This window comes from Oryctolagus cuniculus, chromosome 10 (genome assembly GCF_964237555.1).
Source record: "Oryctolagus cuniculus chromosome 10, mOryCun1.1, whole genome shotgun sequence".
In the NCBI taxonomy this organism is placed as follows: domain Eukaryota; kingdom Metazoa; phylum Chordata; class Mammalia; order Lagomorpha; family Leporidae; genus Oryctolagus; species Oryctolagus cuniculus.
Genome location: NC_091441.1, coordinates 39,031,663 through 39,042,940, shown reverse-complemented (window position 1 = coordinate 39,042,940; position 11,278 = coordinate 39,031,663). Strand labels below are relative to the sequence as shown.

Sequence of the window (11,278 nt, the reverse complement as noted above, 5' to 3'; positions counted from 1 at the left end):
CTTTAAAAATTTGTAGAAAAGCTGAATTAGAAGAACGTTTGTGGGCAAACCTAGTAGATTGGATGTTCACATCCACATTATTGTGCCTCTGCTTGAGTCCTAGCTTTGCACCTGATTCCAGCTTCTTGCTGATGCAAACTCCAGGGAACAACAGTTTGATGACTCAAGTAATTGCGTTCCTGCTGCCCATGTGGGAGATTGGAATTGAGTTCTTGGATCCCATCTCTGACACTGGACCAGCCCTGAATACCATGGACATTTGGGTAGTGAACTAGCAAATAGAAGCTCATTCTCTCTCTCTCTCTCTCTCTCTCTCTCTCTCTCCCCCCCTTCTCTCTCTCCTTCTCCTTCTCTCTCCTTCTGTCTCCTCATACTCCTCAATTAAAATTTTAAAAACTGCTTCTTTTGGTGTAAAACAATTTTGAATTCAATGAATAGATTTTTCATAATATACATTTCCACAAGCTTTCTGAAGACCCTGAAAGTTTGTTAATACCCCACCATCCATTCTGCTCAATGTGTCTTGAACTTGGAACTGTCATAATGTTAAAGTATTGAGGTCTTCCACAGCAAGGACATTCTTTAGCAAAGAGGCTTCAATGTGGGCGGTGTTGACAATTGGGTTGCACGTACCATTTACTTTTGCTCTATGTCATCATATCCTCCTCCACATGCCCCTCTAGTGGTTCACGTGTTATATATATATTTGTAGCTCCATTGTACTTTGTACAATTACTCTCAAAACTGTGACTATCTGGTGGATTTTTAGCAAAAATAAATCTCCATTATTAAGATAAAGACTCTAAATGAAGTTAATTTATATGGAGATGATGAAGTCGTGCTTTCAAAGTTGTATTTTACATGTTGCTTTTTACGTGTGGTAGGTGCTCAATAAAAATGTCTTTATAAAGGTTAACTAATGAGCAGGACTTTGATTTCAACCAAGAAACTCTTACCTGTGTTTCATTTGCCAGTGCCACTGTGTATACAAACCATGCAGATCATTCACTGCCCAATTCCAGATGGCGCCATTGTCAAGGACTATGAAGTAAGTGATGTCTCCAGAGATAGCATTCACTGTACAACAGCAACAATGGAAGATGAGACTTTACTGCAATCTATTTTCTCCACCAAAAATGGGTGAGGGCTACCATGAAGAGTAAGGTACTAAAAGACTTAATAGACATTTATTTCTGTCTCTTTCTACTCAGGTCTGTATTTGATTTACCAGTAATACTGCATCTACTACCTGTCCAATGCTGGAGAAGACACTAAGAGAGTGCAAATTAATTATTATGTGCCAGCTCCATACTCCAGGAAGTAGATAACATTGAAGCAGTTATTAAAAGTAATAGTCTTAAGTTTATTATTTTTTTACTCTTAAAATTAAGACTCATTTTATTTATTTGAAATCCAAACACACACATAGACACACACATAGACAAACAAACATAGAGACATCTTCCATCTGCTGGATTACTGCCTAAAGGCCTGTAACAACTGAAGATGGGCCAGGACAATGCCAGAAGTGAGGAACTCCATCTGCATCTCTCACAGGGTTGACAGAGACCTGCGAATTTTAGTTATTTTCCACTGCCTCCCATGGTGTGCATAAGCAGGAAGCTGAATTGGAAGTGGAGTTGGGTCTTGCACCATGGTACGTACTCTGATATGGTATGCGGGTGTCTCAAGAGGCAGCTTAACCCGTGCACCCAAATATCTGTCTCTCCTGGGTTTTTGTTGTAAGGTATTCCAGACACTTCTTGTAGCTCCATCAATATTTAGGAATTTTTGTTCATTTTCAAGATATTTCTTTCATATGGAGTATCCTGGAACAGTGATGCATGGATGCAGGTACACATGAATATCTGTAAGGATACAGGAAGTAAAATATTTCTTTCTAAGCATTTCAGTCGGTGAAAGAAAATAAACTTTGATGATATTTCTATATAGATTTCTGGTTGTTCCCTTTAGCCTGTCTGGTTATTTGTCACATTGAGTTACATGGTTGAGGTGTTCCAAGGGAAAGGGAGAACTTATGGTCCTTAGAGGGGATGATGGAGACCTCCTCAGTCCTTCACTGCCTTTCACCATACTGTTATGGATTGCAATTTACATCTTTCTAGTTATGTGATTTCAGGAACTTTTAATATTAATCAATCTAAGTCTCACAAAGTGTACATTATGCTTAACATGGTTCCAGAAATGTAGTTGCAGAGTGAAGATTCTATCAATGATGCACACTTAGAAATCCTCAAGACTACTTCTTGATCTTCTTCAGATACATGAACAACAGGAAAAGGCTAATAATATATAAGTAATGGTTCTAAATTTTAAAGTCATAAGTGACTTTAAAATATGGCTTTATTTCTAAAGCCATTAACAAAGAGCCTTATTCTAAGCCTAGCTTGTCCATTGAGAGACTAACAACTGCTCATACATATGTGAAAATGAATCATCTACAACATGAAATCAAGCCTCTATAATTTTCAACAATAATTGAAATAAAGTGCCACACAAAATTTCTCTTGAAGTCCTTGTAAATAATAAATACATAAATGAATAAATAAATGCATACAAATAAATCTACATGTATTGAAATTGCATGCTCAAGATTTTTTTCATACTCTATTTTGTTTTCAAGCAAATCTTCAGTTCTCTCTCCCTTATGTGTGATAAGGCGTGTTTAACAAACAACATTACTTAGGCCACTTTTAATCCTGGTTACCCCCTCTGTAATAATGTTCCATTATGACTTTTTAATCTTGCACATTAAGGACTTTCATTAAAGCGAGCTCAGGTTAGCATTTTTTAACCTGCTCTAAAAATGTTAACATGAGCCACAGTGGGCTACCAGCTCAATAATCTTCCAATTGTCCCAAGCTCCAAATGGCCCATTGAGGCTCTATTTGTTCCAGTCTATTGGTTAAATATGTATTTGTGTGGTTTTTTAAAACACTTAATTATTTACCTGAGAGGCCCTAACAGCTGGTCTGCTAGGTAAAGGCAATAGGAGACAGTTGAACATTAGACCCATTCAATTTAAATACATTTTAAAAAATGAAAACAAATTAAAACGAAAAATCTCTTGCCTTTATTTCCATTCCCTTCTACTGTGTAAACATAGATTGAAAGCACATGCTCTGAATATTAAGATCTGTTAAAAGAAGTACCTGTAGAAAATCATATTTGCTCATGCTGAGGGTCAGTGACCATATCTAAGCTATACTGTTTCAATCTTATTTCATTATTTCCTCTTATTTTTTAATGTCTAAAGTATTTCCATCATATTAAGGGGTCATTTCAAACCTATAGAAACTAATTTTTGAGTTCAATATTTTTTTTTTTACATTTTTATTTGTTTTCTTGAGAGGTAGGGCTACAGATAGAAAGAGGGAGAGAGAAAGGTTTTCCATTCTGTTGGTTCATTCCCAAAATTGCTGCAATGGCCAGAGCTGAACTGATCTGAAGCCAGGAGTCAGGAGCTTCTTCTGGATTTCCAACATGGGTGCAGGGATCTAAGCACTTGGGCCATCTTCTACTGCTTTTCTACCCATCGCATTGAGCTGGATCAGAAGAGAAGCAGCTGAGGTAAGAACCGGCACCCATAAGGGATGCCTGCGTCCCAGGCCCACTATGCCACAGCACTAAACCCTGAGTCAAATAGTTTCAATTAATTTTTTATGTGTACTGATAAAACTACGACAATCTAATAACAAATACCATCTCTTATATTCCTGAATGTATGTAGTCAATACGTTCACTATAGACACTTAATTTATCCAGTAATCACTCTTCAAACTCCTGAAAGAACTTAGATTTTCATATTAATCCAAACATACCCATGGACAAAGGTAACAACTGCATGTCCTACAGATATTATATTGAAATCCTTAAATATCTTCAAAAGTTAACTGTTAGAAACAAGTACCTTGAAGAAAGTATTCCTTAAGAACTTAAGTAAGCAATATGCTATGATGAAAATTCCTTAGCTGTGCTGAAATGGTAAGAATAAATGGGTTAATTGTCAGTGTTTAAAACAACTCTGATTTTAAGTTCCTTGAAATGTACAATGATTATTTCATATGTTTCGTTGGTTCTCCTGAAATATAAACTATGTGTATGCAATGACAATACATGTGGCTTATCTTAAACATTTGATTGACAGAACACAAGAGTGTTACATATCCTGCATCTACTTTGAATCTAAAAGTTGTAAATAAGGTTACCAAAACATTAAGTAGAATATGCTCCAGAATTTCCTTACCTTGACATCTGGGCCTTCTTGGAAAACTTGAAGGTAAGCCTGAATTTAAAATTCGAAGGCTCCATTAATCTCTGTGCTTGATCCTGGAGGCGTGGGGAAGGTGATCTCCATGGGCCTCTCATCTCACCTGCATTTTCTTCTCATTCTCAGTCCTAAGCTGTAAGAGAATACTCCAGTCAACGTGCCTGACCTTTGGGAAAGTTCCCCATTAAGTGGCCTTCAACTATCCAGCAGGTCTAGAATTACAGACACCCAAGATCTAGCCAGCTTTGGAAAGAACAAACCTCAGAAAAAGTCCGTGCAGTCCCTAGACATGGACTCAGAAACATTTCAAAGAGGAATTACATGGGTCTCCAGAATCCAGATAGTTTACAAAAGGGAGACTACCTCAGACTTGTGGATTCCCTGTTCTTGCCCAAGTTGAAGGTACTCATTATTTATTTGTATCTCTCATAGTGCTTAGTGTGCTTAGCACAGAGTCTTGTAAAGTACTGTTGCATAAATTGATTGCTTGATGATTATTTGGTTAAGGTTAAGTGAACTTTGACATTTATTTATTTATAATAACCACCACTTATAAAAGTGAAACCCATGGGGCTGACGCTGTGGCATAGCTGGTAAAGTTGCTGCCTGCAGTGCCTGCAACCCATATGGGCACCAGTTCAAGTCCCGGCTACTCCACTTCCGATCCAGCTCTCTGCTATGGCCTGAGAAAGCAGTAAAAGATGACCCCAAGTTCTTGAGCCCCTGCTCCTGCATGGGAGACCCAGAAGAAACTCCTGGCTCCTGGCTCCTGGCACAATTCCAGCCGTTGCAGCCATCTGGGGAGTGAATCATCGGATGGACAACCTCTCTCTCTCTCTCTCTCTCTGCCTCTGCCTCTCTGTAACTCTTACTTTCAGATAAATAAAATAAATCTTTTAAAAAAAAGTGAAACCCATGAGATAAGGCTTGTATTGATTATTTTCTCTATAATCATTTAATAAAATGGCTAATTCTCTTTATCTTACTGTTAGATTTTGCCCTCAAAACATGGTTTACTTTCAGAATAGCATTGAAAATTTCATGTAGCAAATATACATAGTAACTCAAAGTCTTCCAAGTTCTAAGTTGCTAGTAAGCCAGATTCTTTGGGTACTTTGCATGGCTACTTGGACAGCCAGAAGAGTTAGAGTGACTTCAACACTCACTGACTGATGGCTTCTCTGAGGTAGCTGCTACCATGTGATTATAATGTCAGTTCTTTTAGATCTTTGTATAGGCAGATTTCCAAGAGGATGAAAATATCCATTAAACCATGAAATCACCATTGAAAATGTTACTTGATTTCATCATATGTTTTTCCAAAGAGCAGTGGGGGTGGGGGACCAATTTCAAACTTGATCATTCCTTTCTGTTTTGTCTAGCATCTACCTTGGACATTTTGCAAAAACATTTTTTTAAATGTGATTTGCAATTTTGGACATTGGATGCTTCCTGTAAGAAATCACGAACATTTTTTTGAGCCCAATTTTCTGTGTTCCTACTTTTACTCAATCTTGGTCAAAGCCCAGAATGAGGGATGTGAGAAACTCTAAAATTCAAACTCCTTTACATAAAAGTTAAAACAGATTATTCAAAAGCAAAAATGGGTTGCTTTGAATTTAATATTTTAAATAAATATTTGAATTTTAATGTTTCATATTATTAGCACATTATAGATATATTGTAGATAAATTAGTAAAACATTCCATTTCCAGGAATCTCAAATGAATGATGAATTACAATTCTGTTTATATTTCTAAGCCTGGTACCAAGACAAAGGCCAAATCAGAAAATCACACCTGTGGAGTGCCTAGAAGGTGCTACATAGAGAACTGTACTATCACCATAAATGGTTTGAATAGAAGAGAAATACATGAAAAAAGAACTAAAAAATGATATTTGTTTCTTTGAGCCAACTAGATTATATTAGTCACTCACTCTAGTAAGTTGTTATGCTTCAAGTTGAACCCTGTCATATTCCAATTTATCTAAAAAAAAAGACCTAATATAATAGCACTTAAGTAAAAACTCCTATTTTGACTAGATATGTTAGTGCATTGATATTCTCTTTGAGTCTCATTCCTGTGTGAAATGAAAGATTTGTATTCAAAAATACTTAAATTTTCTAATGGCTCTAATACTATTGCAACCTCTTTGTTCAATAATATTAAGTTTTAAAGTAGGAATATGCATAAATGTGATGCATTTGTTATCTATTTTTCTCCACTAAAGAATATTAGCAATATTCATTTTATGCATAATATTGTTGAAGAGTCTTTAGTGATATGCAAGATAAAACTTCCATAGGATAAAAAAATGACTCTCAGACCTTTTAGAAAATGTATAACTGCTATTGGTATTACATTTTTTTTTATTACCACAAGTCAACTCTCCCTTGTTTAAGTGGCTTTGCATGCATCTCACTTTCTCATCAGTCTCAGCAACATAACAATAGGTAACCCCTGGCATCTGAAAGAAACATTTCTTTCTTTCTTTCTCTCATCAGCTCAAGAAGCTCAAACATTGGACCATTTTCACACAACTCCCGCAGGGATGCTGCAAGAAACAGGAGAATAAGACTGTTTTGTCTTCTGTTGCCTGCAAGTGTGGCAAATTCTTTTCTGGCAAAGAAAATGAGTGGAAAGATAAGTGAAATGTCAGGATAACTTGCTGCTGTTTAACTGAGGTTATCTGTTGAGAAAGAGAAAGAGAGAGAGAGAGAGAGAGCAAATGAGAGAGAGAAAGCACATGCATTCACTTGCTCTGAGACTTTGCTAAAGTTTATATAAACCTGTATGCAGTTATTCTACTGCTTAGTTAAAGCTGTTGCTGATATGCGTTTCCAGCATAGGAATGGAAGGAAATTTTACTCTTATTTGACTTCAGAACAGAATGCATTTTAGAGTTTCCAAGTCATTAGAGAACGTACTTGGTGGAGGTGGCCCACTCTTGCTCTGAAATCAAGAATACTCTCTGCCTCTTGACCCAACCACATTTAAGTTGATGATTCCCCACAGAAGTGATGAGATGTGACTGCAAATGAGGGCAAAGAATGCAACAGCGTTACAGCCCATACCCACCTTCTTTCATATCTCAAACCCTTTCCTAGAAAATAAAGCTGTCATCTTAAAGAATTCACTGCTGAGGTGTCTTCCAAGTGTTTTTTTTTTTTTTTTTACATGAGTCCTAGGAAAGACTAATGTACCATATTCTCAAAATAATTTGATTCTTCTCTGAACAAAATTTCCCTTTTATGAATATGAAATTTTGGTTTTAAATTAAGCAAATTAAAAACAATGTTCAATTTGTTATCCATAAAAAAGACAGAAATGAAGTTTCCTCTTGTGGCCCTGTATACAAGTATGTTACATGGAGACCACAAGAAGGGATTTCTCACTTTCAAAGTTCTTACTCACAGAATTTCTCTATTTACTGAAGTGCAAATTACATGTTATTAAACTTTGTGTTGTGGCATTATTTGGAGAAGATAGGTTTTGATAAAATGCAATCTTGTTACTATGCTAATAATTTATTTTTTTAAGATTTTTTTAACTTTTATTTAATGAATATAAATTTCCAAAGTACAGCTTATGGATTACAATGGCTTCCCCCGCATAACGTCCCTCCCACCCGCAACCCTCCCCTTTCCCACTCCCTCTCCCCTTCCATTCACATCAAGATTCATTTTCAATTCTCTTTATATACAGAAGATCAGCTTAGTATACATTAAGTAAAGATTTCAACAGTTTGCTCCCACACAGAAACATAAAGTGAAAAATACTGTTTGAGTACTAGTTATAGCATTAAATCTCAATGTACAGCACACTAAGGACAAAGATCCTACATGAGGAGTAAGTGCACAGTGACTCCTGTTGTTGACTTAACAAATTGACACTCTTGTTTATGGCATCAGTAATCACCCTAGGCTCTTGTCATGAGCTGCCAAGGCTATGGAAGCCCCCTGAGTTCACCGACTCTGATCATATTTAGACAAGGCCATGGTCAAAGTGGAAGTTCTCTCTTCCCTTCAGAGAAAGGTACCTCCTTCTTTGATGACCCGTTCTTTCCACTGGGATCTCACTCATGGAGATCTTTCATTTAGGTGGTGTTTTTTTTTGTTTTTTTGTTTTTTGTTTTTTTTTTTTTTTTGGCCAGAGTGTCTTGGCTTTCCATGCTTGAAATAGTCTCATGGGCTTTTCAGCTGGATCCGTATGCCTTAAGGGTTGATTCTGAGGCCAGAGTGCTGTTTAGGACATCTGCCATTCTAAGGGTCTGCTGTGTATCTCACTTCCCATGTTGGATCGTTCTCTCCCTTTTGTATTCTATCAGCTAGTATTTGCAGACACTATTGTTTATGTGATCCCTTTGGTTCTTAGTCCTATCATTATGATCAATTGTGAACATAAATTGATCACTGGGACTAGTGAGATGGCATTGGTACATGCCACCTCGATGGGATTGAATTGGAATCCCCTGGTATGTTTCTAACTCTACCGTTGGAGGTAAGTCAGCTTGAGCATGTCCCAAATTGCACATCTCTTCAATTCATTCATGACTACCTTTAGCATACATGGGCAAATTATCATGGATATGCTAACAATATGGATACTGTATACACTAACAATATGGATACTGTATACTTACCAAGGATAACCAATTCAAACAAAAGAATTGAATCTACCTAACAAACACTGGACATATTGGGAGACTCAAGTCTGTCAACAAGGGAATAGAGGCAAATCCCAATGTGGACAGAATTGGTAGGATGTAGAAGAAAGTGTTAATAGTATCCTAAATCGTAACACATCAAAGAACGCAAAAGACACTGTAAGCTCAGTTTTGAAGACAGAGGGTTTAGTGTTATTTCAAGTCTACAGAGAAGTGAAATTCTGTCATAAATAAGATTAGATTTTCTCATTCTGAAAACAGATGAAGCATGGTTTGCATGATTTACATTATTGGTTAGGGAATTCCACGTAAGGCAGTATTCAAGTAGAACCAAAAGGATATTAATTAAAGGTAAACTGGAGGGTCACACACTTTATAGAGAGTCTGGGCCAGACATTTCATTCAGTTATTAATGTTGCCACATGATAGACTCATGTCTTATATCAGGCTGTCTGTTCCAGTACTTGCTTCTCTGTTCCTATCCAACTCTCTGCTAATGCATACCCTAGTAGGAAGTAGATGATGTCTCAAGTAGTTGACACCCTGATGGAGTTCTTGTTTCCTGTCCCAACCTTCACTAGAAAGTGAACTAGTGTACAGAATATCCCTCTCCATCTCTCTGCCTTTCAAATAAGGCAAAAATAAATAAATAAATAAATAAATAATTTAATCTTTCATAAACTAGAGAGAGGCTGGTGAGAATGGCTTCTAGTTCCCTTACTTTAGTCCTAGTACTACTTCTATCAAGGAGTTTACAAATCTCATTGAATATTTCAAATGTAGAAGACATAGACTAGAATGAAAACAAGAATTAATATGATATTTTATGAAGCTTCATTCAAATACTGCAAGACTTTTTTTTTCTCCCAACAGATTCTTAAAGAAACTCAATGTGTTTAATTTCAGCCCCTTTGGTAAAGCCTGGCACATATATTCTTCTTATTCCTTCCGTTAAACACTTAGTTCATTTTCCTAGAACTAAGTTTCCTAGAATTTCTCTGATTCCAATATGAAACCAACAGCATGATTTAAATCTGTATTTTTTTTTCTAGAAGAAGATATGTAATGTAAATTTGGGCTAATCTGGGAATTAGTTATAATTATAATAATGTATCTCAAGCACTTTGTAGGCATTTAAGTGTCAAAATCCATTGCTTAGCCTCCTCTTTTTTTCCTCATCCATGGAAACACACCCAAAGGTTTTCCTCCTTGAAATCGTTTGCTATTACCCAATTGTACCACTCATTTGATATTGAGTTATGCTTAAATTTTGATTAAATTTTAAATGTTTTAATATTGTCTTCATAACTAGACTTCTATATTCAAACATTTAAATGATGCCAATAATTCAGTCAGCAAAATTCTCTGAATTTAATATTTGGGCAAGATATGACAAATGATTTGTGCCCAATCCAGTTGATAAGAAAGTGCATCATCATAATTAAATTTATAGGACATACCATCACTTATATAGTTAGTAGGAAATTATATTGATATAAAGATAATGTAGGATATATGGTCCACACTTTATATGCATTACAGAGAGACTTTCTTTATGAATGAGTATAGTTGGGGTGTGTTTCCAACATGCACTCAAGCCATGAACTAAACTTCCTGTCAATTGTGTGGAAGGTTTTCTCAATTCCATAATGTAGCAACTTACAGTAAGACCAACCTATAATGAAGTCCCAGTGCTGTTGTCTCTTGTCCTTTAGGAATTGAGATCCTGGACACAGGCCATTATCTTCCTGAACTATCACCCAACATTCAGAACAGAAGGTTCAGAGCATATGAATAATGCCACAGGAGGAGAAGAGCTTTTGTGTTCCCAAGCTTACCAATTCCCATATGCCTCCCCATCTACCTGTTGTGGCAGGGCTTTAGTAAGAAGCCAATTATTTCAGAAGGCTTTTTTTTTTTTTTTCAGTAAGGTAGGTTCACTGCTGCACATTAAATTCCTGGCTGTAGACATAATGGCTACTTGATTAGTTTTGCCTGCAAATGTCAGTCCACAGGAAAACAACTCTAATCCACAAACTCTAACATTATTGAGCTGCCAAGAGATTACAGTTCATGTAAGACCTGATTTGAGAGTGATTATTATTCAACCTACTAAAAGTCTTCATAAACAGACCATCTGACCTGTTTATATGGTGCAGGTTCATTTTGTATCACAAGTATAGCAATGGACAGTCTGCAATGGCAAACATCCATGTGCAATGCTGATAATAAAAAAGAGACCTCTAATCAAATGCCATCATTTAGAAAGAAGGCCTATAGAAAAAGCCTTGAAGTTTCAGAATCCTTAGGTATCTGATA

The 11,278-nt window shown here is 36.4% G+C and overlaps 1 long non-coding RNA gene across 1 annotated transcript in view; it reads right to left on the bottom strand.

Moving 5' to 3' along the window:
• Positions 1 to 1,378: 1,378 nt before the first annotated feature.
• Positions 1,379 to 11,278, bottom strand: part of LOC103349327 (uncharacterized) — a 123,637-nt gene continuing 113,737 nt past the window's right edge. Inside the window, exons 3-4 of the long non-coding RNA XR_007921482.2 lie at positions 4,268 to 4,424; positions 1,379 to 1,868 (exon numbers count right to left, since the gene is read on the bottom strand). This is a non-coding gene — a long non-coding RNA (uncharacterized lncRNA). The remainder of the gene's footprint in view (positions 1,869 to 4,267; positions 4,425 to 11,278) is intronic.